At 43.4% G+C, this 27,885-nt stretch overlaps 1 long non-coding RNA gene and 1 pseudogene across 1 annotated transcript; both read left to right on the forward strand.

Moving 5' to 3' along the window:
- Positions 1–6,707: 6,707 nt before the first annotated feature.
- Positions 6,708–8,662, forward strand: LOC119333726 (annotated as a pseudogene).
- An 8,136-nt stretch (positions 8,663–16,798) lies between these two features.
- LOC119331173 lies at positions 16,799–19,829 on the forward strand. The gene is made up of 2 exons (XR_005160409.1): positions 16,799–17,345; positions 17,985–19,829. It is a non-coding gene; the product is annotated as an uncharacterized LOC119331173 (long non-coding RNA).
- The last annotated feature ends 8,056 nt before the right edge of the window (positions 19,830–27,885 follow it).

Raw genomic sequence — 27,885 nt, forward strand, 5'->3', positions numbered from 1 at the left:
AGACTTGCTGGTAACGAGATTGAACTAGGTATTGGATACCGACGATCGAATCTCGGGCAAGTAACATACCGATGACAAAGGGAACAACGTATGTTGTTATGCGGTCTGACCGATAAAGATCTTCGTAGAATATGTAGGAGCCAATATGGGCATCCAGGTCCCGCTATTGGTTATTGACCGGAGACGTGTCTCGGTCATGTCTACATTGTTCTCGAACCCGTAGGGTCCGCACGCTTAAGGTTACGATGACAGTTATATTATGAGTTTATGCATTTTGATGTACCGAAGGTTGTTCGGAGTCCCGGATGTGATCACGGACATGACGAGGAGTCTCGAAATGGTCGAGACATAAAGATTGATATATTGGAAGCCTATGTTTGGACATCGGAAGTGTTCCGGGTGAAATCGGGATTTTACCGGGTTACCGGGAGGTTACCGGAACCCCCCGGGAGCCATATGGGCCTTCATGGGCCTTAGTGGAAAGGAGAAAGGGGCAGCCCAAGGGGGCTGCGCGCCTCCCCCCTTCCCCTAGTCCTATTAGGACTAGGAGAGGTGACCGGCCACCCCTCTCCCTCTTTCCCCCTTGGGAATCCTAGTTGGAATAGGATTGGGGAGGGAGTCCTACTCCCGGTAGGAGTAGGACTCCTCCTGCGCCTCTCTCTCTTGGTCGGCGCACCCTCCCCCCTTGGCTCCTTTATATACTGAGGTAGAGGCACCCCAAAGACACACAAGTTGACACAAGTTGATCCACGTGATCTATTCCTTAGCCGTGTGCGGTGCCCCCTGCCACCATATTCCTTGATAATACTATAGCGGAGTTTAGGCGAAGCCCTGCTGCTGTAGTTCATCAAGATCGTCACCACGCCGTCGTGCTGACGAAACTCTTCCCCGACACTTTGCTGGATCGGAGTCCGGGGATCGTCATCGAGCTGAACGTGTGCTCGAACTCGGAGGTGCCGTAGTTTCGGTGCTTGATCGGTTGGATCGAGAAGACGTACGACTACTTCCTCTACGTCGTGTCATCGCTTCCGCAGTCGGTCTGCGTTGGGTACGTAGACAATACTCTCCCCTCGTTGCTATGCATCACATGATCTTGCGTGTGCGTAGGAAATTTTTTGAAATTACTACGAAACCCAACACCCCCCTCGACCGACCCCGCTGCGGCCCCCTCCATGGCCTCGCTGCGGCCCCCGTCACCGCGACTCCCTTGGCGGCTCCAGTCGCCATGGCCGCACCCCTCACCGGTGTGGTCACTCGGGTTCGGACTGGGACCCTGCGCCCTAGCATGCGCTACTCTTCGGACGAGTACGCATGCACGGCTTCTACCTCGACGCCGTTCCCGCTCCCCACCTCCGCTTGCGCAGCCCTTCGGGATCCGAACTGGCTAGCTGCGATGCGTGAGGAGTTTGATGCCCTGCAGCGCAACCGTACGTGGCAGCTTGTCCCGCGGCCACCCCGTGCCAATGTCATCACTGGCAAGTGGGTCTTCCGCCACAAGACTCGCCCCAAGGGTTCTCTCAAGCGCTACAAGGCGCGTTGGGTGGTGCGCGGCTTTCGCCAGCGCGCCAGCGTGGACTTCACCGACACCTTCGCCCCAGTTGTTAAACTGGACACGATTCGTGCCGTTCTCCAGCTTGTTGTTTCTCGCGCTTGGCCTGTCCACCAGCTCGATGTGTCTAATGCTTTCTTGCATGGCCATCTTGACGAGCAGGTGTTCTGTCAGCAGCCGACTGGTTTCATCGACACCGACTATCTGTACCACGTGTGCTTGCTCTCCCGTTCTCTCTACGGGTTGAAGAAGGCACCTCAGGCCTGGTACCAGCGGATCGCGGCCTTCCTCCAGCAACAGGGGTTCCGGTCCACACGGTCCGATGCCCCCTGGTTGTCTATCACCAGGGCCCTGCCGCCGCGTACCTCCTACTGTACATCGACGACATCATCCTGACTGCGTCCTCGCCTGCGCTTCTTCAGTAAATCACAGCTCGCCTCATCACAGAGTTCGCCCTCAAGGATTTGGGGGCTCTCCACTACTTCCTCGGCATCGAGGTCGTGCGCCGGGCTACTGGCTTCTTCCTGCACCAGCAGAAGTACGCCTACGAGCTTCTGGAGTGAGCGGGCATGCTTAACTACAAGCCTGCTTCCACGCATGTCGATACGAAGGCTAAGGTGTCCGCCGTTGAGGGCTCTCCGGCGTCCGACACTCCCTTCTACCGCTCCATCGTTGGTGCGCTTCAGTACCTCACACTGACGCGTCCAGACATTTAGTATGCTTTCCAGCAGGTGTGCCTTCACATGCATGCTCCTCGTGACACCCATTGGGCTCTCGTGAAACGTATACTTCGGTACATACGTGGCACCACAGCCATGGGTCTCACCCTGACGGCCTCGCCAGACACCAACCTTGTCGCCTACTCCGACGCCGACTAGGCTGGGTGTCCCGGCACTTGATGCTCCACTTTCGGCTACTGCGTCTACCTCGGGCCCTCTCTGATTTCGTGGTCGTCTAAACGACAACCCACGGTCTCACGATCGAGCGCTGAGGCCAAGTATCGGGCCGTGGCCAACGCCGTTGCAGAGTGTTCCTGGCTACGACAGCTACTCCAGGAGTTGCTATGTGAGGTCACCAAGGCGATGCTCGTCTATTGTGATAACGTTTTCGCGATGTACCTTGCTGCCAACCCTGTCCATCACCGACGGATGAAGCACATTGAGTTCGACATCCACTTTGTCCGGGAGCACGTCGCACTTGGTCATGTTCGTGTTCTACATGTGCCCACCGATCAGCAGTTCGCCGATGTGATGACAAAGGGACTACCCACCTCGACTTTCGAGGGCTTTCGGTCCAGTCTTTGCGTCACCGGCGACGCTTCGACTGCGGGGGGTGTTGAATATGTGTACATGTACGTAAGTCTGAGTTTTCTATGCAGTACCTGTAGTATCTGTCTCTCTTTGTATGTACGTGTATCTTAGGAGACAAGATACCGGTCGCATCCCTTGTACCTATATATATGTGCCTAGTGCACGATCAATCAATTATCGATGCATCAAATCATTCTCTACACTCAGAACCAAGAACGGCTCCCCAAGGTAGCCAAGAGAGCAGTCCTTGAGCCTATCCACTGCAAGTGGATCTGCACGTACCGATCGAAGTAAAGCTGTGCTAGCTCGGCGGCAAGCACCAAGTGTGGCAGGCAGCAGCAAGCGCCAACTGGGAGTCACGCCAGTCTAACAAAATTACGTACGTGTTCGACCGACGTGCCTATGTTCGTACGTGCCATGCGCCGTCCCACGACCGCAAGCACGCAAGGACGACACGTCCATCTGCACCGGAGAAATCCGTTCACCGGCCATCATCCGCGCACAGAGCAAGGCCATCGATCTCGCCGCTATGTATATGTTCCACTTATTGGCTCCTTCGATCAGTTGACAGAATAAAAAACAGGGAAAGTGTTACATGCCGTGCTCGTCGATCGTCTCGTCTGCATTTAGTCCCTCGGTTCCAAATTACTCGTCGAGGTTTTGAACTAAAACCACGACGAGTAATTTGGAACTGAGGGAGTATAATGTGTAGTACCATGTGGCACGAAAGGTACCTTCCCACGTGTCCCCTTCGGCAAACCCGAATTCTTCATTTGTTGTTTTACACTATACTATATTAAGCGGTGCGAGCAGGTGATATGTTTTGGCATGGAGTCTTTGCTTGATAGTGTGTGTTCACGCTGAGAAAACGTGAAACGTCCGGATGTCATATATAATTGACCAGATCCTTCCCTAGTTCTCTACCCCCTCGCAAAATCAGAACGGACGGTCATGCCAGCTGGCTAAGGAGGATAATGGCGCCAGGTCATCGAGATCAATCCGTTGATCACCGTCAAGGGGTCCCTCTCCAAAGGTATTGGCCCCATGTCACTGAAACTGGTTTTAATCCAAGTATTAGGAATAGTTTTCATCCTTGTCTTGTAGAAGATACCGTAGTATCACATTTTCTCATTTTTAGGTAGGACAGAAATGTTTGAAACCGCCTATGGTTCATTTTTTTGATGGGGTTAAATATTTGCTTATGTTGTTAAAGCTTTCAATATATTCTTAGATCATAGCCCAAGGCGGAGCTGAGACCCGACCTCCTGGCTGCATCTGGGGCGTGACATCCATGGACACATGTATAGCATATTAGTGAACCACAATAGGCCCATTGCCTAGTGTGAACCTGGCTCCTCCCTTGACTATAGGTAGCACCATGCCAGATAAGCCTACCCGCAAGAGAAGTTTGTTATTTTCACGTGGTTTACACTCTTACATTTCCATGTTTCATGCAGTTTAGGCATGTATGTTTTTTGATTTTAGGCGATTTACACTCATTTTATTTCTCAAAGTAGAATGGCGACACAAATTTACGTGTTGATCCATAGCGTTATTTATGCATCAACCAACCCAGAAAGACCACCACAAAGTTAATTTTTGCCATTTTTAGTTAGGATACAAGGTTGTAAACAACATAATATGTTGAAAGTTCTTAGATATTATTAATTTTTCCATGTATGGTTTACACAATATTTATGCTACTTGACTATAAAATACTCAGGTGTAGATTTTGTACCCAAAACTGTGTTTTGGCTGAGAGTTGTTGCTTCATTCATGCATCGGCCGTCACATCCTATTAGAAGAAACAAAACTACTCACAAATTATTTCTCGGTGTCAAGTAAGATGCACAAAGTCGCGAATCAATGTTGCCATGTTAATTCACATTTTTAAAATCTCTATATACATGTCTAGATCATGAACACATTATAAAAAGTTTTAATGTTCATCTGGAATCGTAAACTAACTGCATAATAATGCTAATGATTGCACATACTTGACAGTAAGTCAATGGGGGTAAGTAGATATGTATAATTTAATCATAGAGTTATAGAGTCATTTATAAGGGGATATTGGTTGAATATTAAGTAGGATACAAGGTCGATGTCATGTTCTTTAAAAACGAATGTTGGATCTCCATATACATGGTTAGATCAAGAATATGATGAGAAAATTACAATGCTAACTTATAATTCATACAATTATCGCATAATAATGCTAACAATTGCACATAAACTACATGCTAGTAACTTAATGGAGTAACTGTATTTCTATTTGAGAACAACGAAGTAAGTAGCTATGAGTGACTTACAAGAATCTTGGAGTTACGCACAATCATTTATGAGAAGATTTTGATTAAACATTTGGTTTGATGAACCCACCCAATAAACCCGGATGAAGTGAGTACGGAAACAATAGTCATACTACTTGTGTGTAGTACAATCTTGAGCTAATTAATGATGGAACGAGCCAGTGATTTGCAAAGATCTTAGCATTACACACAATCATTTATGAGAAGATTTTTGGTAAAACATTCGACTGGATGAACCCGGACGGAGATGTATGACAATAGTAGTACAATCATACTAGAGGTGTGTAGTATAATCTTGAGCTAATAAATGCTATAACTAGCTATGAGTTATTTGCAAAGATTTTAGCATTACAAACAATCATTTACGAGGCAATTTTTAGTTAAATGTTTGATTTAATGAGCCTGTCCAATAAACTTAGGCGAACAGACTACGACGATAGTAGAGTCATACTACAGGTGTGTAGTATAATCCTGAGCTAATAAATGATGTAACTAGCTATGAGTGATTTGCAAAGATCCTAGCATTACATACAATCATTTATGAGAAGATTTTTGGGTCAAATATTCGGTTGGATGAACCCATGCAATAAACCAAGACTGAGAGTGTACGACGGTAGTAGTACAGTTGTACTACGTCGCGTAGTATAATCTTGAGCTAATAAATGTTGTAACTAGCTATGATTTATTTGCAAGAATCTTAAAATTAAATACAATCATTTATGAGAAAATATTGGTTAAACGTTTGGTTGGATGAACCTGTCCAATAAACCCAGACGAAGAGAGTACAACAACGGTAGACTGATACTACAGGTGTGTAGTACAATATTGAGCTAATAAATGACATAACTATGACTGATTTGCAAAGATCTTAGCATTACACACAATCATTTATGATAAAAATTTTGGTTAAATGTTCGGTTGAACGAACCCGTCCAATAGACGCGAAAGGGGAGAGCAACAGTAATAGTACAGTCATACTATAGGCGTGTAGTACAATCTTGAGCTAATAAATGACGTAACAAGCCATGAGTGATTTGCAAAAATCTTAGCATTATACACAATCATTTATGAGACGATTTTTGGTTAAACATTGAACCCATCCAATAAACCCAGATGGAGAGTGTATGACAATAGTGGCACAATCATACTACAGGTGTGTGGTAGAACAATCTTGAGCTAATAAATGTTGGCTTGCCTCCAAATAAATAAAGTCAAACATACATCCATCTGTTCATTCGCAAGGCACAATGCAAGAAATAGCAGTTCTCTCAAGGGAATAGCATGCAAGATTCCCAAAACGCTCGCTTTTGGAACCTACCTCGTGCCTTCCTCCCACCGCACAGCCCCTCGCTGACGCGTGGGCCCACCACATGCCCTCTTGCACCATCACGCGGCCACCTTGTATATAGGGGACTGACCTCACCCCCACCTACCAACCCACACCTGTTGCCTTGCTTATTAAAATCTTTGTACATTTACCAATTCCAACGAGGCCCCTTCCCCGACGACGACTGCGACGAGGTATCAGCAGCCATCATGTCTGGTAGAGCATTACTCGCCGACGTCAAGGTACCCACGGTGACGCGGAAGGTGATGGAGGTCACGGTGCGGCCCGAGAAGAAGAAGCCCCAGCGAGGAGGTGGCGGGGCCATCACTTCACGCGGCATGGTGGGCGCAGGGGACTCAGCCTGGACTACGACAAGGAGGACTTTGAGGCCGATTTCAAGAAGTTCTTGGCCGACTCCAGGGACTATGACTTGGAGCTCGGGTGCGGTGGGGTGGCCGAGAAGGATGATGACTACGAGGAAGTCGAGATCAAGCCCTTTGCCGCCATCAAGAGGTCCCTCTCCGAAGGTAATAGCCCTTGGTCGCTTGGACTAGTTTTTAATCTACGTATCATCACCTTTAGCGCTTGACTATGTATTACCTCCATCTTGGTTTATTAGTCTCCATCGTATTCTGGGTCAAAGTTTGACCACATAATTAACTAGTATAATATTAATGCATGTCATAAAATTTATATTGTTGGATTCTTATTTGAGTGTAGTTTTCCTATTATTTTTGCTATGTTTAACTTATATTTTATTGGTTAAAATCATGGTAAAAAAGTATGACCAAAAATACAAGGGGGGCTAGTAAACTAGGGCTAAGGTAGTAGAAATAGGAGATTGTCTGATTGGTTCAAAACCGGTTTGGTCGTTCGATTGGGTAGGATGAGAATTTTTTGTAGGGGTGGCTATTGGAAGGCTGTGTTTGGGTGGTGTTACTCCTATTTTTTAGAGATTTTATATTGGATGTGCTATCATGCAGTAATTTGGGTGAAGGGTTAGGCTTTTCCATTTCTCTGTTGTGTTCGGTTAGTAGCCTATTTCCGCCGAGGTCTTGGCCTCTTGAATTGTTTCCTTGTTAGATGGTTGTAGGTGTGGCTGAGGAACCGATGATTGTTCTAGGCTTGGTTCATTTATTAGTCTAAATGATTACTTTACTAATCATTGAATCAGACTGAAAAAGAATATCCTTGATTCTGCATCGTCTATAATGCAATTTGTAGATTAATAATTGCAAAATGATGTCAAAGATTTATAACATGAGGTATGTTTATCAGAACCTTGGATTTTTTTATTAAGTTGTGATTATTATTTTTATTTATTTGTTTTGTTGGTGACTGATGATGTTTTCACCCGACCCCGACCCATCATGGTTCGGTGTTCATTACAATTATTATATTTTTCATTTAAATTCATGAAAAAATTATTTACTATGTGTGAGAGAAATTTATCTGTGTTGGTCCCTCTTAGCATTGACATTGATCTTCTATTGCAGATGACTTAAGCACCATGCCTATTGCTGGTTTTGATGGTCCTGCAGAAAGGTCAGCAAAAAGGAAGAGAAAGAACCAAATCAAGGGTATCCGTCACTGCCCCTTGGGTAAGTGGGCTGCTGAAATCAAAGATCCTAGCAAGGGTGTCTGTGTCTGGCTCGATACTTTCAACAGTGCTAAAGAAGCTGGAAGAGCTTATGATGCTGAAGCATGCCAAATCTATGGTAAGAAGGCCAAGGTTAACTTTCCAGAGGAACCAACAGGATATGTCGACTTTGCATCAATCCAGCCACTTGTTCCTGCAATGAACTCTGTTGCCCCTGTTAAAGCTCCTATTATGGATATGTACTCTGACCAGGGAAGCAACTCTTTTGGCTGCTCTGACTTGGGCTGGGAGTATGAGACCAGGAGTCTAGATATATGATCCATTTCTACCATTGCCGAAGGAGCAGAATCTACGCTTGTCGAGAATAACACCTACAACTCACTGGTGCCTCCTGTTATGGAGAATAATGCTGCCAGTTCTGAACCTTGGATGAGATATCTTATGGATGACGATGTGGATGAGCTGATTGATGGCCTAGTGAATTTTGATGAGCCTTAGGATGTCATTGGCAACATGGACCTTTGGAGCTTCGATGACATGCCCGTCTCTGGAGAATTTGTCTGAGGGATTCAAACCCTATATATTGGGACAAAGGGTAAGCCTTTCCAATTTGGATGTTCAGTCTGAGGTTGATAATGCTTTTATTACATTGAACTTTTTGTTCCGGGTTTCAGGAATAAGACTATGGGAGATTGAGAAGCACCCTATTGTCACCTTCGGCCAGCATATGCTTATGTCCAAGCTTAGATGTAAAAGAGTTGCATCCCAAGTCTCTTTTGTAATCGACCCTTTCCCTAGTTCATTGTCTCTGTGTGGCAACCATTTAGTAGATTGATGAACCATGGTATTTATCTTTTTTCAACTTTTATGTCATAACTACCATTTCTGAAGGTGAACATCATGAATCTGTGTTCAGTTTGCTTTAATTTGTGTGCTTGATCGCCTTTTCACTTTAGTTGTGGGTGTTTAATTGGTGATAGAAGTAATCTATATACTTTATAATTCTAATTTTTTCAGCTTAAGATTATTTGTTAAATATGGATTTTCCTGGCTACTTGCAGAATTTCTGTTGTACATGTGTGGTAATTTTATGGTTATGTGCATCATATTGATCCAGAGGCCGAAAGTTTCAACCTCTTTTTCAAAAAAGGGTGTGGTAAGCCGGAGTGTCTTCTATATTATACCTCTTCACTTCAGATTCTGCCAAATATGTTGGAGCTAACTATCTCAACTCACTTTGTTTCTCTTGGTTGATTCTCACAACACACACAAACCAATGGAGATAGAAGATATTTGCGGATGTACTGCTTCAACACAGCAGAACGTCTTTTCTTCTCTCTATTTCACTTGACATAAAGCAAATATGATGACAACTTAAATACTAATCGCCATTTCAAAATACTTGAAGCTAGTGGTGTTAGTGGTCATTACAACTATAAAATGTCTTTGCTTTATGTCCAGTCAAAAAGCATCCTAGCTAACTCAATGCCTATGCGTGCCACTGCATATCCCAGCTCGCATGCAACAATGTGCTTCATACATCACGACTCCCGCATCATGCACCACCTTGGCAACTCCTCGATACATGCCTTTCAGGCAAGCCATTAATCCTATGTTTTGCACATACATCTACTAATATGCATTGTCCCTGCACAACACTAACTCATGCAGAAATGAAATAAACATGCAGACACAAAAAACATCAATATTACGGCTAACAAAATAAACTAGATTTACTATTCTTTGTTACTAGATGTGTGACCATACGGAGTCGTTCTTTCCATGTGTAGTTCGTCTCACCGATGTAGTTCTTACATAAGCATTTAGTGGGCCGAATTCATGAGTTGAGGGATCTGTTCCATTTCAATGCATTTTTAAAGAAAAGCATTGCATTGTCCCTCAATCCCTCTTGATGTGAGAAACCATGTGAACCACATATAAGTTTCACTTGATTTATTACTAGAACGTTCACCAAATTGGTGGTCTCATGTCACTTTCATGTTAGGTCTTTGATTTGATTCGACGTTGGCATAAGTAATGCACATCGCCTTCTTACGGCGAGTATGTTATATTATTAGTACTCGACAATCCCATGGCATTCACCAAAAGTTGGTTCACCTATGTAGTTTCCACGGAGGCAATTTTGTTACTCACTTGGAGGTTGGGTTTCGTTATCCGCGCACTATCATGAAGTAGGCCCCTGTTGTAACCAGGTGTATGTGAAGAACTACATGTTGATTTCCTTGATACAGCTACAATAATCGAGAAGGTAGAGTATAAACTTTGTAGTAAGGAAGTAAACATGGTGGCACATGAGCTAGAAAATTTTAGTTTTATCAATAAAGTTTCTTGTACGTGGGACGATGATCCCCCTACTTTCATTCTTTGTCAATAAACGATGTAACTATTAATCACCATTAATAAAGTTAGCCATGATAGCCATTGCTCAAAATAAAAAGGTGTCTATCAAGTACTGGTAGTAATTAGCTATCCGTGAAGAACTGATTGCCACTTACACGCTTTTCGCACTCTCCCACTTCTATGAAGAAGGTGGATGGCCCATGCACTAAATGGCCACAAAGCAAGATATGAAGACAACTTCTGTATGAATACCGAAAAGGGCTTTCGTCCCGCTTTATATATAAAGCAAAGTCAACAACATCCTGGTACACACGCACTCCACCACAAAACACGCACACACCCAAGGCGGGATACAAAGGTGTTGAGCGCAGCAACGCGACCACTAGCACTACAAGAGCATCCAGGGGCTCCACTAGTGAGCACGCCACCACGAAGAGATGAAGCCACACACGACGAACCGTGGGCTCCAAGACGGTGCCTTCAGGAAGCACTACTATAGGATGGTCCAAACGCGACACTATGGTCAGAGACCCTTCGACGAAACTGTGTGCGATGCCATAATCGCAAACGGTGGTGTAAAAACCCATCAAAAAGGGTGAAAAACATTTGCGATGACAGATGCATCAAACACGGTTCAGCTTTTAGTTGCGTGTGCGATGCAGGGCATATGGTTCAGTTCAATTAACTGTTTGGGGTGAGGAGGAACAAAGGAAATGGGCAGGCAGATGAAGGCATGTGTGATATATAGCATATGGTTCACTAGGATGAACTGTGTGTGATTAGCAACACAATGGAAACGGTTCAACTGAACAAGATGTGTGTGATACGCTGCAAACAGGTCTGTAATCAGAAATGTGTGCGAAGACCAATAACAACACAGATGATTGCTGCTAATAAGCCGTGTGACTCGCTCTGTCTACTGTAGAATAACATGTGTGTGTATATATATATACATATACATCTGGGCTATTCTGTTTCGTGTAACAGAATATTATTCTGTTACCCTACTTGAACTGACGTACTTTACAGGTTGGACTGGCATGGTTTTCTACTTGAACTGATCTTCATGCGTGTACGACGGGCGGAAACATGGGATGCAACATGGAGCTTCCGGGCATTCTCCGGGGCGATGATGCGGGCCATTCATTGCCAGAGGAGACATGTAAGGGGTTCCGCACGTGCGCGCACTCACATGGTCGTGTTTTGTGATCTCAAGGCACCGGAGGTGACGGCGTGGGCATTTGACGGTGGACATGTTTTGGGCATTGGTGTTTACCGTAGTGTTCGTAGGCCTCAATTTTACGTTCGGTTTGTTGTTTTTGGATGTGACAATTACCGGTGTGTTAGAGTTTTTGGAGATTAATTTCATTTGTAATTTCTGATTACAAGTTTTGGTGTTCTTGGTCGTTTTCCACGCCCACCATGCAAATGTGTTCTTCTTTTTCTGTTGTTTTACTTTCGAATTGGCGTTGCAGGGAGAGATATGAGGATTGTATGAAAATATTTGCGTTGTCAATTTTTCTTATTTGAGTTGTTTCTACCCCAGATTCCCATATTATTTGGTCATTGGCGGAGGTGGTGTATGGCAGCTGACTGTAGCCTGCGATTTCTTGTAATCTGGTCAAACAGTGTAATTAAGTTGCGTGTTTTTCAGTGTTGTTTCAATTGCTGCCGTATGTGTAGTTGGACTGCTCCGTGTCGAAGTTGTATTACTGTGCGTTGACATCGGAGTAAGTATTTTCTACTGGCTGCCTACCCATATGTCTGCACTTTGAGTATAAAAGCCCGAGCCCTCTGTCAGTTTCATTCCACCAGCTGCAACCAAAGAAAAGTGAGATGGATCCTGAGCTGGGAGAGGTCATAGAGGAGGAGGGGGATGCCGTCGATGTGTGGGCTGCAGTAGCGGAGCAGAGGAGAAGGAGGAGGAGGCGCAGGCGTAGGCAGATGGCACGACATGCTACCGAGGAGGAAGTGGAGGCAGAGTTCAACAGACGCCTTGCGTGCGAGGTGATGGATACTTGCAACTCCAATGAACTGGAGCTTCTTTTCCCAAAGGGCAGGGGAAGGAACCATATTCAGATCATCAGTTGGGCTAGGGCGAGAGCAGCCACGGCTCCACATCCATCCACCAGGGCCAAATGGCGTCGTTTCTTTTATCGTTATGACAAAAGTACTGAATATTATATTTTTAAGATTGTGTTGTGAGGGAGCAGATGTTTAAATGACTAAATTAATTCAACTATCTACCTCTGAATGTGTTTTTATCTGCATATGTTTGTTATGTGCACTTTTGAACTGTTGGTTTATCTAAAGTTGAACAGATTTGCGGTCAAATGTTGCATGGCTTGTATAATAACTATTTCCTACCAGTTGGCTGCCCACCTGCCTATTTATTATTTTTATAATCTACGAGTCTCCTTGGCTATAAATTCTATCTATCTATGTGTGGTGTGTGGCTCAGTCCCCCCCTCCTTTTTCTTCCTTCTTCCAGAATCAGATCTAGGTTTCTCCCTCTTCTCTCTGTTGTTTTTTCCCTGTTTCTGTGTCTTCCATGGAGGATTGTGTTGGGGAACGTAGTAATTTCAAAAATTTCCTACGCACACGCAAGATCATGGTGATGCATAGCAACGAGAGGGAAGAGTGTTGTCCACGTATCCTCGTAGACCGAAAGCAGAAGCGTTAGCACAACGGGGTTGATGTAGTCATACGTCTTCACGATCTGACCGATCAAGTACCGAACGCACGACACCTCCGAGTTCTTCACACGTTCAACTCGATGACGTCCCTCGAACTCCGATCTAGCCGAGTGTTGAGGGCGAGTTTTGTCAGCACGACGGCGTGGTGACGACGATGATGTTCTACCGACGCAGGGCTTCTCCTAAGCACCGCTACGATATGATCGAGGTGGATTATGGTGGAGGGGGGCACCACACACGGCTAAGAGATCAAGAGATCAATTGTTATGTCTTTGGGGTGCCCCTGCCCCCGTATATAAAGGAGTGGAGGGGGGAGGGCAGCCCTCTCTATGGCACGCCCTAGGGGAGTCCTACTCCCACCGGGAGTAGGATTCCCCCTTTCCTAGTAGAACTAGGAGCCCTTCCAAGTAGTAGGAGTAGGAGAGAAGGAAAGGGAAGGGAAAAGGAGAAGGAAGGAAGGGGCGCCCCCCTCCCTAGTCCAATTCGGACCAGCCCATGGGGAGGGGTGCGGCCACCCTTTGAGGCCTTTCTCTCCTTTCCCGTATGGCCCATTAAGGCCCAATACGAATTCTCGTAACTCCCCAGTACTTCCGAAAATACCCGAATCACTCGGAACCTTTCCGATGTCCGAATATAGTCGTCCAATATATCGATCTTTACGTCTTGACCATTTCGAGACTCCTCGTCATGTCCTCGATCTCATCCGGGACTCCGAACTCCTTCGGTACATCAAAACACATAAACTCATAATATAACCATCATCGAACTTTAAGCGTGCGGACCCTACGGGTTCGAGAACTATGTAGACATGACCGAGACACGTCTCCGGTCAATAACCAATAGCGGAACCTGGATGCTCATATTGGCTCCTACATATTCTACGAAGATCTTTATCAGTCAAACCGCATAAGAACATACGTTGTTCCCTTTGTCATCGGTATGTTACTTGCCCGAGATTCGATCGTCGGTATCTCAATACCTAGTTCAATTTTGTTACTGGCAAGTCTCTTTACTCGTTCCGTAATACATCATCCCGCAACTAACTCATTAGTTGCAATGCTTGCAAGGCTTATAGTGATGTGCATTACCGAGTGGGCCCAGAGATACCTCTTCGACAATCGGAGTGACAAATCCTAATCTCGAAATACGCCAACCCAACAAATACCTTCGGAGACACCTATAGAGCACCTTTATAATCACCCAGTTACGTTGTGACGTTTGGTGGCACACAAAGTGTTCCTCCGGTAAACGGGAGTTGCATAATCTCATAGTCATAGGAACATGTATAAGTCATGAAGATAGCAATATCAACAAACTAAACGATCAAGTGCTAAGCTAACGGAATGGGTCAAGTCAATCACATCATTCTCCTAATGATGTGATCCCGTTAATCAAATGATAACTCATGTCTATGGTTAGGAAACATAACCATCTTTGATCAACGAGCTAGTCAAGTAGAGGCATACTAGTGACACTCTGTTTGTCTATGTATTCACACATGTATTATGTTTCCGGTTAATACAATTCTAGCATGAATAATAAACATTTATCATGATATAAGGAAATAAATAATAACTTTATTATTGCCTCTAGGGCATATTTCCTTCAGTCTCCCACTTGCACTAGAGTCAATAATCTAGTTCACATAACCATGTGATTTAACATTAATAGTTCACATCACCATGTGATTAACACCCATAGTTCACATCGTCATGTGACCAACACCCAAAGGGTTTACTAGAGTCAATAATCTAGCTCACATCGCTATGTGATTAATACCCAAAGAGTACTAATGTGTGATCATGTTTTGCTTGTGATGGAAGTTTAGTCAACGGGTCTGCTACATTCAGATCCGTATGTATTTTGCAAATTTCTATGTCAACAATGCTCTGCACGGAGCTACTCTAGCTAATTGCTTCCACTTTAAATATGTATCCATATTGAGACTTTGAGTCATCTGGATCAGTGTCAAAACTTGCATTGACGTAACCCTTTACGATGAACCTTTTGTCACCTTCATAATCGAGAAACATATCCTTATTCCACTAAGGATAATTTTGACCAATGTCCAGTGATCTACTCCTAGATCACTATTGTACTCCCTTGCCAAACTCAGGGCAGGGTATACAATAGGTCTCGTACACAGCATGGCATACTTTATAGAACCTATGGCTAAGGCATAGGGAATGACTTTCATTCTCTCTATATCTTCTGCCGTGGTCGGGTTTTGAGTCTTACTCAACTTCACACATTGTAACACAGGCAAGAACTCCTTCTTTGACTGTTCCATTTTGAACTACTTCGAAATCTTGTCAAGGTATGTACTCATTGAAAAACTTATCAAGAATCTTGATCTATCTTTATAGATGTTGATGCTCAATATGTAAGCAGCTTCACCGAGGTCTTTCTTTGAAAAACTCCTTTCAAACATTCCTTTATGCTTTGCAGAATAATTCTACATTATCTCCGATCAACAATATGTCATTCACATATACTTATCAGAAATGCTGTAGTGCTCCCACTCACTTTCTTGTAAATACAGGCTTCACAGCAAGTCTGTATAAAACTATATGCTTTGATCAACTTATCAAAGCGTATATTCCAACTCCGAGATGCTTGCACCAGTCCATAGATGGATCGCTGGAGCTTGCATATTTTGTTAGTACCTTTAGGATTGACAAGACCTTCTGGTTGCATCATATACAACTCTTCTTTAATAAATCCATTAAGGAATGCAGTTTTGTTTATCCATTTGCCAGATTTCATAAAATGCAGCAATTGCTAACATGATTCGGACAGACTTATGCATAGATACGAGTAAGAAACTCTCATCGTAGTCAACACCTTGAACTTGTTGAAAACCTTTTAGCGACAATTCTAGCTTTGTAGATAGTAACACTACTATCAGCGTCCGTCTTCCTCTTGAAGATTCATTTAATCTTAATGGCTCGCCGATCAATGGGCAATTCAATCAAAGTCCATACTTTGTTCCCATACATGGATCTCATCTCAAATTTCATGGCCTCAAGCCATTTCGCGGAATCTGGGCTCATCATCGCTTCCTCATAGTTCGTAGGCTCGTCATGGTCAAGTAACATGACCTCCAGAACAGGATTACCGTACCACTCTTGTGCGGATCTCACTCTGGTTTACCTACGAGATTCGGTAGCAACTTGATCTGAAGTTACATGATCATCATCATTAGCTTCGTCACTAATTGGTGTAGTAGTCACAGGAACATATTTCTGTGATGAACTACTTTCCAATAAGGGAGTAGGTACAGTTACCTCATCAAGTTCTACTTTCCTCCCACTCACTTCTTTCGAGAGAAACTCCTTCTCTAGAAATGATCCATTCTCAGCAATGAATATCTTGCCTTCGGATCTGTGATAGAAGGTGTACCCACTACACCACAACACTTAATTAGGGGAAGTTAACTGCCGAGAGAAATACTAGATTAAAGGCAGATCATCTGCCGGGGATTGTGTTACTGCCGGTAGAAGGACTCAATGGCAGATAAACTGCCGGGAGAATTTGAGCATGGCCCACCCGAGCGAGACTGCCCCCGTGGCGCGAGACTAAAATTATTTTGCCCAAACCCGCTGGCGCGAGAGAGCGCGCGAGGGACTGAAAATATATTCACAGAAAAACATTATAGGCGCCACCCCCACCAGTTCTGCCCCAAATTGAATCCTCCTTCCCATCCCAGTCCTCCCGCCGGACCAACGCCGCCGCCGAGCCCCTTCGCCCTCTACAGCCCCCTCCACCGCTGACCTGTTCAACCTCCACCGATATTAATGGTGCCGGCGCATCGAGGTCGACGTCGCTTCCCTCCACGCCCATCTGGTGTGCGAGGTGGACATCGCCTTCCTCCCTTAGGCTCCGCCATCGAGATTGGTCAACGCCGTCGGTGCTCGACGCTTGCCTCCCTCCTCAGCACCAGATCCCACGACAGCACCGAGCCCCTCCATCGTGCTGCAAGCCCGCCGACGGCAAGCACGTGAGGAAGCGGTGCTTCTTGGCTCCTCTACCATCTCTAGGTCGTCGCGCCACCACCATGCCTCCGCGCTGATCTACATCTGACGACCATGGGCGGGCTTCCTCAACCCCAACGGCGAGCGCAGTGCGTGCTCCTCACTACGCTGGTACAAAAGGCTGCTCAGATCTGTCAAGGTGGAAACCAGATGCAAGTGAGTTTTCCTTCTAAGGCTGTGAACCTCTCCTCTCCTTATGCGGAATCTTATACTGAGCACGCCCTGTACCAGTTCTCTCCCTTTTCCCGTGGCCCTCCTCATGGAGGATATTCCTTTTTGGGTTGCTATTGATTGTTGTGGTTGCTCGGAGGAGCTGATCTAATTATCACGAAAGGAATTGTACTCGTAGATTTTCTGTTTACAGGTACTGAAGACATCTAATGAATGTTGGGATCCTTTTCCCCCTTTTGTCTTTGAAGGATTTGTATGTAGAATAATGAGATGTATAGGGGGGTTGAGTTACAGAGGCAGTTGCTATCATCAATTCATCATGCACATACATGCTAGTTCCTCAATATCTTAATTCTCCTCATGCTCACCTGATTAATTCAGTGCATGTTAAACATTTTTTACGTCTTTTTCAGTTATAGGTACTGCTCCTCTCTGAATAGGTCGCTAGAAGAACCCCCATCTTTAATTTTGCCTAAACTTGTAACAGGTTGTGGATTAATAAAGGTTACTTTTTCTGTAAAAAATTGTACGCTCAGTTGTGGACTGGACTGCAGTGCTTTCTCTAAAAAAAACTTCATACCTTGTTCTCATAATTTCAGAAAACTATTCTTAACGGTTTTGTAGGTTGACGGCGGATACTTGAGAGTATTTGGTTTATGTAACTTCTGAGCAGGTTCATTGATTCTAGAGTTGCGTCCTTCTGTTATGTGTAGATGTAGATGTAAAAGAAACAGTAAGTAATCTCCCTTTCTTTTCATTTACATTTGTTATAATTTTATATGACATGTCTTATTGCAGCTATGCATTGCTGCAATTGTACAGATCGCTTATGATAAAAAGGGAATAATATTTTGTCCAAACTGAGCAGATGAGAGAATAATAATGCTTATTTTCTGATGAAAAATGTGGCTTCCGTAATAGCCTACAGTAGCTTTGGACCGAACTAGATGGGCACTCTCTGCTACCTTGCAAGTCTGTGTGTAACCTCACATGAAAGTATACTCATTCACGTGCTGCTATACTATCTCCTAATGCCTTCCCCTAATAACAGAGGCCGTAATCAATACATGTCAGGAATATGTCCTCATCTGTACACATAAATATCTACTACTGTACATTGCATCTAATTTATTGTATGCTTTCCTGGTCTAATGAACTGGAATTGAAGTCCTGTTTTGGTTTGTTCTTAAATCTCACGTATGTACCTGAATACCATCTATGGTTTACTTTCTTAGATACATTAAATTTTAGTAAGTTTCATGGAAACAATTTTGCACATCTAAATTATGGTGCGACCCCTTCTGATTATGTGTTGATGATCATAATGGATTATGGAATGGTAAGATACTCTGAAGCTTCTGATTGCTATCTGCACTATTGTATATTTAAAACATGATTCATATATGATATTTTGCAATTTGTTATCCTCCCATAATCACCCAGTTAAGGAATTCCTCCATTAAAAGTATACCAAATGCTCTTTTATTACTGTATTTTACACTCTTGGGTACAACTTATTTGTTTTGTTGTTTTTACTAGGGAGAAACTTCATTGTGCTGTCAAGTGATCAAACTAACAATTTTCCTTGATCTGGCACAGATTTTATAGAAGTAGCTGGAAACTAGAATCAGGAGCACGTATACTTTCTTTCGAGTTATTGTTTGAGCTTTGATCTAAGTCAGCAGAATTATTTTTTGTAACATGGTTCTCATCTCTGAACACATGTTGTTTCTTTTATGTTATGATTTTTTAAAACAGAACACATTAATTGACATATAATTTGTTAGCTTTATATAACGTTTTAATTCTCTGAAATCAATTATTGCAAAGATTCATTGCCAGTGCTCCATGTTGTAAAGATTCATGCTTTTAGTGGCTATATTAATCCAAAGTTCTCTTTAAATGGTTATCTCATTACATCCAGCAACTTTCATCTGTACCATCTTATCTGTTCAGGTTGGCGTCACAGAAGATATTCTGGGAAACATGTAGTTGTACTAGTGAACTAGGATGTTTACATGGTGATTCATCTGTTCATAGTGACAACACAATCAAGTGGGGTGAGGCTATCAATCTGTGATCTTTCAAGCATTGCAAGTTTGGTGCTCTTCTGCTGGAGACATGGGGCCCTCTTTGAATAATGCAGTTTCACATGATGATGGCGAGTCTGGTATTCAGAACATCTCATGAAAATGGCAATTTCATTTGGCAAACGGCTGAGCTGAAATATACACAAGTGTGAACATGCCATTGTTTCCTAGACATAGTTGTAGCCATATGTCAAGATCAAACCGTTAGTGTAGCTTAGTTTGAAGACATGACATCTTATTGTCACATGTAAATTATGTTTACCGATGTGGTTGGTGGCTACTGAACACATCTATGGATGTTGAAATCTTGAATTTGTAGTTTGAATATGTTTCAGGTCTGCTATTGGATCTTGAGTGAAATGATGTATGATGCCTCTGCTATTGAATCTTGAGTGATTTGATGTACGATGCCTGGGCATATTGTGATTGGATACTAATTAAATCGGGGATGTGTTTCCTAGAACAGCCTAGATTCTTGGTGAAACAAAGCATGATGGCGTATTATCTGCTAGGCAAACTTGTTTGTGCTGGCAGTAAAACTGCCGGCAAATAAATGGGCCATGGAAGATTAACTGCCGAGAAAAGTTTATCTGCCGGGACAAGTAATCCCCGGCAGCCATTCTCGTGGCGGTTCTATCTGCCGGGAGAACTACTGTCCCAGCAGTTTATCTGCCCTTTAAAGAGACTTCTCCCGACAGTTTTTCTGTCCTTACATCAGTGTTGTGGTGTAGTGCACCCAACATTTTCTTTTGGGTATCCTATGAAGACGCACTTCTTAGATTTGGGTTTGAGCTTATCAGGTTGAAACTTTTCCACATAAGCATTGCAACCTCAAACTTTAAGAAACAGCAACTTAGGTTTCTTGCCAAACCATAGTTCATACGGTGTTGTCTCAACGGATTTAGATGGTGCCCTATTTAACGTGAATGCAATTGTCTCTAATGCATAACCCCAAAACAATAGTGGTAGATCGGTAAGAGACATCATAGATCGCACCATATCTAATAAAGTACGGTTATGACGGTAGGACGCACCATTACACTGTGGTGTTCCAGGTGGCGTGAGTAGTGAAACTATTTCACATTGTTTTAACTGAAGGCCAAACTCTTAACTCAAATATTTTACCTCTACGATCATATCGTAGAAATTTTTATTTTCTTGTTACGATGATTCTCCACTTCACTCTGAAATTCTTTGAACTTTTCAAATGTTTCAGACTTGTGTTTCATTAAGTAGATATACCCATATCTGCTCAAATCATCTGTGAAGGTTAGAAAATAACGATACTTGCCGTGAGCCTTAACACTCATCGGACCGCATACATCAGTATGTATTATTTCCAATAAGTCAGTTGTTCGCTCCATTGTTCCGGAGAACGGAGTCCTAATCATCTTGCCCATGAGGCATGGTTTGCAAGCATCAAGTGATTCCAAAAGTCCATCAACATGGAGTTTCTTCATGCGCTTTACACCAATATGACCTAAACGGCAGTGCCACAAATAAGTTGCACTATCATTATTAACTTTGCATCTTTTGGTTTCAATATTATGAATATGTGTATCACTACGATCGAGATCCAACGAACCATTTTCATTGGGTGCGTAACCATATAAGGTTTTATTCATGTAAACAGAACAACAATTTATTCTCTTACTTAAATGAATAACCGTATTGCAATAAACATGATCAAATCATATTCATGCTCAACTCAAACACCAAATAACACTTATTTAGGTTCAACACTAATCCCGAAAGTATAGGGAGTGTGCGATGATGATCATATCAATCTTGGAACCACTTCCAACACACATCGTCACTTCACCCTTAACTAGTCTATGTTCATTCTGCAACTCCTGTTTCGAGTTACTACTCTTAGCAACTGAACCAATATCAAATACCGAGGGGTTGCTACGAACACTAGTAAAATACACATCAATAATCTGTATATCAAATATACCTTTGTTCACTTTGCCATCCTTCTTATCCGCCAAATACTTGGGGCAGTTCCGCTTCCAGTGACCAGTCCCTTTGCAGTAGAAGCACTTTGTCTCAGGCTTAGGACCAGACTTGGGCTTCTTCACTTGAGCAGCAACTTGCTTGCCATTCTTCTTGAAGTTCCCCTTCTTCCCTTTGCCCTTTTCTTGAAACTAGTGGTCTTGTCTACCATCAACACTTGAAATTTTTCTTGATTTCTACCTTCGTTGATTTCAGCATTACGAAGAGCTTGTGAATCATTTTCGTTATCCCTTGCATATCATAGTTCATCATGAAGTTCTACTAACTTGGTGATGGTGACTAGAGAATTCTATCAATCATTATCTTATCTGGAAGATTAATTCCCACTTGATTCAAGCGATTGTAGTACCCAGACAATCTGAGCACATGCTCACTGCTTGAGCTATTCTCCTCCATCTTTTTAGCTATAGAACTTGTTGGAGACTTCATATCTCTCAACTCAGGTATTTGCTTGAAATATTAACTTCAACTCCTGGAACATCTCATATGGTCTATGACATTCAAAACGTCTTTGAAGTCCCGATTCTAAGCCGTTAAGCATGGTGCACTAAACTATCAAGTAGTCATCATATTGAGCTAGCCAAACGTTCATAACGTCCGCATCTACTCCTGCAATAGGTCTGTCACCTAGCGGTGCATCAAATACATAATTCTTCTGTGCAGCAATGAGGATAATCCTCAGATCATGGATCCAATCCGCATCATTGCTACTAACATTTTTCAACATAATTTTTGTCTAGGAACACAATAAACTGGGAGCAACATCGAGAGCTATTGATCTACAACATAGATATGCTAATACTATCAGGCCTAAGTTCATGATAAATTAAAGTTCAATTAATCATATTACTTAAGAACTCCCACTTAGACAGACATCCCTCTAATCTTCTAAGTGATCACGTGATCCATATCAACTAAACCATGTCCGATCATCACGTGAGATGGAGTAGTTTCAATGGTGAACATCACTATGTCGATCATATCTACTATATGATTCACGCTCGACCTTTCGGTCTCCGTGTTCCGAGGCCATATCTGTTATATGCTAGGCTCGTCAAGTTTAACCTGAGTATTCCGCATGTGCAACTGTTTTGCACCCGTTGTATTTAAACGTAGAGCCTATCACACCCAATCATCACGTGGTGTCTCATCACGAAGAACTTTCGCAACGGTGCATACTCAAGGAGAACACTTATACCTTGATAATTTAGTGAGAGATTATCTTATAAAGCTACCGCCGAACTAAGCAAAATAAGATGTATAAAAGATAAACATCACATGCAATCATAATATGTGACATGATATGGCCATCATCATCTTGTGCCTTTGATCTCCATCTCCAAAGCATCGTCATGATCTCCATCGTCACCGGCATGACACCATGATCTCCATCACCTTGATCTATATCAATGTGTCGTCACATGGTTGTATCGCCAAGAATTGCTCTTGCAACTATTGCTATCGCATAGCGATAAAGTAAATCAATTAGTTGGTGCTTGCATCTTATGCAATAGAGAGATAACCATAAGGCTTTTGCCTGTTGCCGATAACTTCAACAAAACATGATCATCTCATACAACAACTTATATCTCATCATGTCTTGACCATATCACATCACAACATGCCCTGCAAAAACAAGTTAGACGTCCTCTACTTTGTTGTTGCAAGTTTTACGTGGCTGCTACGGGCTGAGCAAGAACCGTTCTTACCTACGCATCAAAACCACAACGATAGTTTGTCAAGTTGGTGCTGTTTTAACCTTCGCAAGGACCGGGTGTAGCCACACTCGGTTCAACTAAAGTTGGAGAAACTGACACCCGCCAACCACCTGTGTGCAAAGCACGTTGGTAGAACCAGTCTCGCGTAAGCGTACGCGTAATGTCGGTCCGGGCCGCTTCATCCAACAATATCACCGAACCAAAGTGACATGCTGGTAAGCAGTATGACTTATATCGCCCACAGCTCACTTGTGTTCTACTCGTGCATATTACATCAACGCATAAAACCTGGCTCGGATGCCACTGTTGGGGAACGTAGTAATTTCAAAAATTTCCTACGCACACACAAGATCATGGTGATGCATAGCAATGAGAGGGGAGAGTGTTGTCCATGTACCCTCTAGACCGAAAGCGAAAGCGTTAGCACAACGCGGTTGATGTAGTCATACGTCTTCACGATCCGACCGATCAAGTACCGAACGCACGGCACCTCCGAGTTCTGCACACGTTCAACTCGATGACGTCCCTCGAACTCCGATCCAGCCGAGTGTTGAGGGAGAGTTTCGTCAGCATGATGGCGTGGTGACGATGATGATGTTCTACCGACGCAGGGCTTCTCCTAAGCACCGCTACGATATGATCGAGGTGGATTATGGTGGAGGGGGGCACCGCACACGGCTAAGAGATCAAGAGATCAATTGTTGTGTCTTTGGGGTGCCCCCTGCCCCCGTATATAAAGGAGTGGAGGAGGGGGAGGGCCGACCCTCTCTATGGCGTGCCCTAGGGGAGTCCTACTCCCACCGGGAGTAGGATTCCCCCTTTCCTAGTAGAACTAGGAGCCCTTCCAAGTAGTAGGAGTAGGAGGGAAGGAAAGGGAAGGGAAAAGGAGAAGGAAGGAAGGGGCGCCCCCCTCCCTAGTCCAATTCGGACCAACCCATGGGGAGGGGTGCGGCCACCCTTTGAGGCCTTTCTCTCCTTTCCCGTATGGCCCATTAAGGCCCAATACGAATTCTCGTAACTCCCCGGTACTCCCGAAAATACCCGAATCACTCGGAACCTTTTCGATGTCTGAATATAGTCGTCCAATATATCGATCTTTACGTCTCGACCATTTAGAGACTCCTCGTCATGTCCTCGATCTCATCTGGGACTCCGAACTCCTTCGGTACATCAAAACACATAAACTCATAATATAACCATCATCGAACTTTAAGCGTGCGGACCCTACGGGTTCGAGAACTATGTAGACATGACCGAGACACGTCTCCGGTTAATAACCAATAGCGGAACCTGGATGCTCATATTGGCTCCTATATATTCTACGAAGATCTTTATCAGTCAAACCGCATAAGAACATACGTTGTTCCCTTTGTCATCGGCATGTTACTTGCCCGAGATTCGATCATCGGTATCTCAATACCTAGTTCAATTTTGTTACTGGCAAGTCTCTTTACTCGTTCCGTAATACATCATCCCGCAACTAACTCATTAGTTGCAATGCTTGCAAAGCTTATAGTGATGTGCATTACCGAGTGGGCCCAGAGATACCTTTCCGACAATCGGAGTGACAAATCCTAATCTCGAAATACGCCAACCCAACAAGTACCTTTGGAGACACCTGTAGAGCACGTTTATAATCACCCAGTTATGTTGTGACGTTTGGTGGCACACAAAGTGTTCCTCCGATAAACAGGAGTTGCATAATCTCATAGTCATAGGAACATGTATAAGTCATGAAGAAAGCAATAGCAACAAACTAAATGATCAAGTGCTAAGCTAACGGAATGGGTCAAGTCAATCACATCATTCTCCTAATGATGTGTTCCCGTTAATCAAATGACAACTCATGTCTATGGTTAGGAAACATAACCATCTTTGATCAACGAGCTAGTCAAGTAGAGTCATACTAGTGATGTTTAGTTTGTCTATGTATTCACATATATATTATGTTTCCGGTTAATACAATTCTAGCATGAATAATAAACATTTATCATGATATAAGGAAATAAATAATAACTTTATTATTGCCTCTAGGGAATATTTCCTTCAGATTGTTCATGCGGATGTCTGGCAAAGATGGCGCGCATAGCTGGCGATTGTGTGTATGAATCTGGTTTGGAGCTAACCGAGACTCAGCACCGTGGGCAACTTTCTTGTCTGCGGTACTGCAACCATGGGTTTCGTGCACCCTATGTTTGTCGCTTGACGGTTGGGGACTTGAAGGAATCATGGGTATGTGTTTCTGTTCGTTTTGTTTTCTTCTTTTTGTAGGTCTCATTTTGAATCCCATGGACTGAATCTGTAGTTTAGTTTTATCAATAGTTTGTCTATATTCTTTATTTGGTTTTGTCAGAATTTAACAATAGGGATTTGTGTGTGTATTTGTTCATTACTTAACAGTATTTTATCCATTTTTGTATAATCCTTGTTCTGTTTTTTGTCAGATGTTTTTACTGTAGGTGTATTGATATGTATATTTCTTCAGTTTAATCAGTTCATATGACTAGTTAGTTTGGTGTTTTTGTTTTGGTTCAGATTTTTTCTTTTCAATTTGTTATGCAACCGTTCATAGATCTGTGTAAAAATTTAGTTATGTCAGGTGTTCAATTTGTTTTCTACTCCCATGCTCATTTGCAGAAAATGTCACCCAGGATCAGGATTGTTGCTCCTAGTTCTGGGATACTGAAGATGGAGACTTCAGACAAAAATGGGTACCAGTTGATGGAAGTTGCCTACCACATCGACTTTGATGGTTGCATCAACCTAACTACTAGGTGGAAGGAGTTTGTGGCAGAGTCTGGGTTTGAGGATGGTGATGTGGTTGCGGTTTGTTCTCCAAGGAAGATGACTCTCTGACGTTCAGAATTTATGTGCTGTAGGTATAAATGTGGCAAATGACGCTGGTTGTGAGATTTGTGTGTGTTTTATTATGTTGTAGTATTTTTTCTTTAAAACAACGCATGTGAGATGATTGAATTCTATGGTATTATCAGATGGTTTGGAACAATTTATGTAATGCTTTTCCTATTTTTTTGCTCAAGCATAACTGTTTTTTATATATTCTTTATATTTGAACTGGAACAATTATAGTTGAACTGATGGGCATCCTTTATTTTGACTGGGATATTTTCATGTACATAGCTCGCAGACGGAAAATATACGCTAATGATGTTTGTAGGACCCCTTTTGGGTTTTGAGTTTTGTGGTATAGCATTTTTTCTTACTTCTTTACATGAATTTTAGAGCACAATTTTTCTTTTTCCAGTTGAATAGTGATAGTTCTAGTATTTTTTAAAATAAAAAGAATTTAATCTTTGCTGCACAGTACTAATTTTACTTGAACCTTATGAATTGTAGTAGTTGAACTTTTTATAAATTTGTTTCTGGAAATTTTATTACAATCTTCTATGCTTAATTTTCCAAAAAAATATATATTTATTTTTTTAGTTCTTACAATTAACATGTGTTTGAACTTTTTACATTATTTGTTTTGAACTGATTTCTTATGAGGTTTTTTTAAAATTATATGTATTTTATTTTTTATTTTTGTCGTGCGTGATCGGCTGGAATTTTGTAATGGGGCGAACTACTGTGTTGGGCCATCTGTCAGAATCATTGTTTTCGGCCCAGATAGCTCGTCCACGCGGCTGTGCAATGCGGCGTGCACGTGCGCTATACATTTAGTCCCACCTCGCTAGTCGAGTGGGCTCTAGACCTGTTTATAAGCGCAGCCATGGCTCACTGGTCGAACTCCTCTGAATACTTACCTGAGCGTTATACACGGTGCTCGCCCTCTGTCATCACTTGTGGTTCCTGGTGTGGTGGCCCCCGCAGTCTGGTTGACAAAGGATTCCAGGTTGTTTCGTGGTTGGCTTGAGTCCTAGTACCCACTTGTGTTGGGCCGACCTATCCCTTGGGGCGGTCAATATTTTTGATTCTTAGCATTTTTTCTTTCTAGTTTTTATGATTTTTTTGCCTAATATAAGCATTTTTTGAAGTACTGAATGTTGTCCCCTACTTGAACTGACATTTTTTAGAGTTTGTTTCCCTCGCTTTCTCTTTGTTGTCATTCTTTCTCGGCATTTCTTTGGATTTTTAATGAATATCTGGGTAAGATATATAGGGACCGCACCGAGTGGCATTTCTTGTACTTATAGATTTTTTTGTATGTACTGAAGAACATCTATCTTTTTTATGGGCGTGTGGGTGCGTGGCGTGGTGCTTGTGTGTATGGGGGCGGGGAACAGAATAACCGCACTACGCCTGTCAAACGAGCACGCTACCGCGTTGGCGCGAGGCCGAGCCAGGGGGAGGGGGTCGGGACCCCCTCCCCCATCCTAGCGAGGCCGAGCCAGGAACGAGCCGTAGCAGACGATGACTTGGAGTGCCGCGGCGTCACATGCGGAGGCTAGTCTGTAACATGACTTGCCCACGCAGCGCACCGAGGGGCATAGGTGTACTGACACATCTTCCTTGTATGGACTGCCCCCGTTATCTATCTTTAGGGGTGTGTGGGTACGTGTAGGGGGAACAAAATAACCACACTACACCTGTCAAACGAGCGCACTGCCGCGTTAGTGCGAGGCCAAGCCGAGGGGGAGGGGGAGGGACCCTCTCCCCCATCCCGACAGGCCGAGCCAGGAACGAGTCGTAGCAGGCGATGACACGACGTGCCGCGCCGTCGCATGCGGAGGCGAGTCC

Source organism: Triticum dicoccoides, chromosome 7A (assembly GCF_002162155.2).
Source record: "Triticum dicoccoides isolate Atlit2015 ecotype Zavitan chromosome 7A, WEW_v2.0, whole genome shotgun sequence".
NCBI lineage: Eukaryota > Viridiplantae > Streptophyta > Magnoliopsida > Poales > Poaceae > Triticum > Triticum dicoccoides.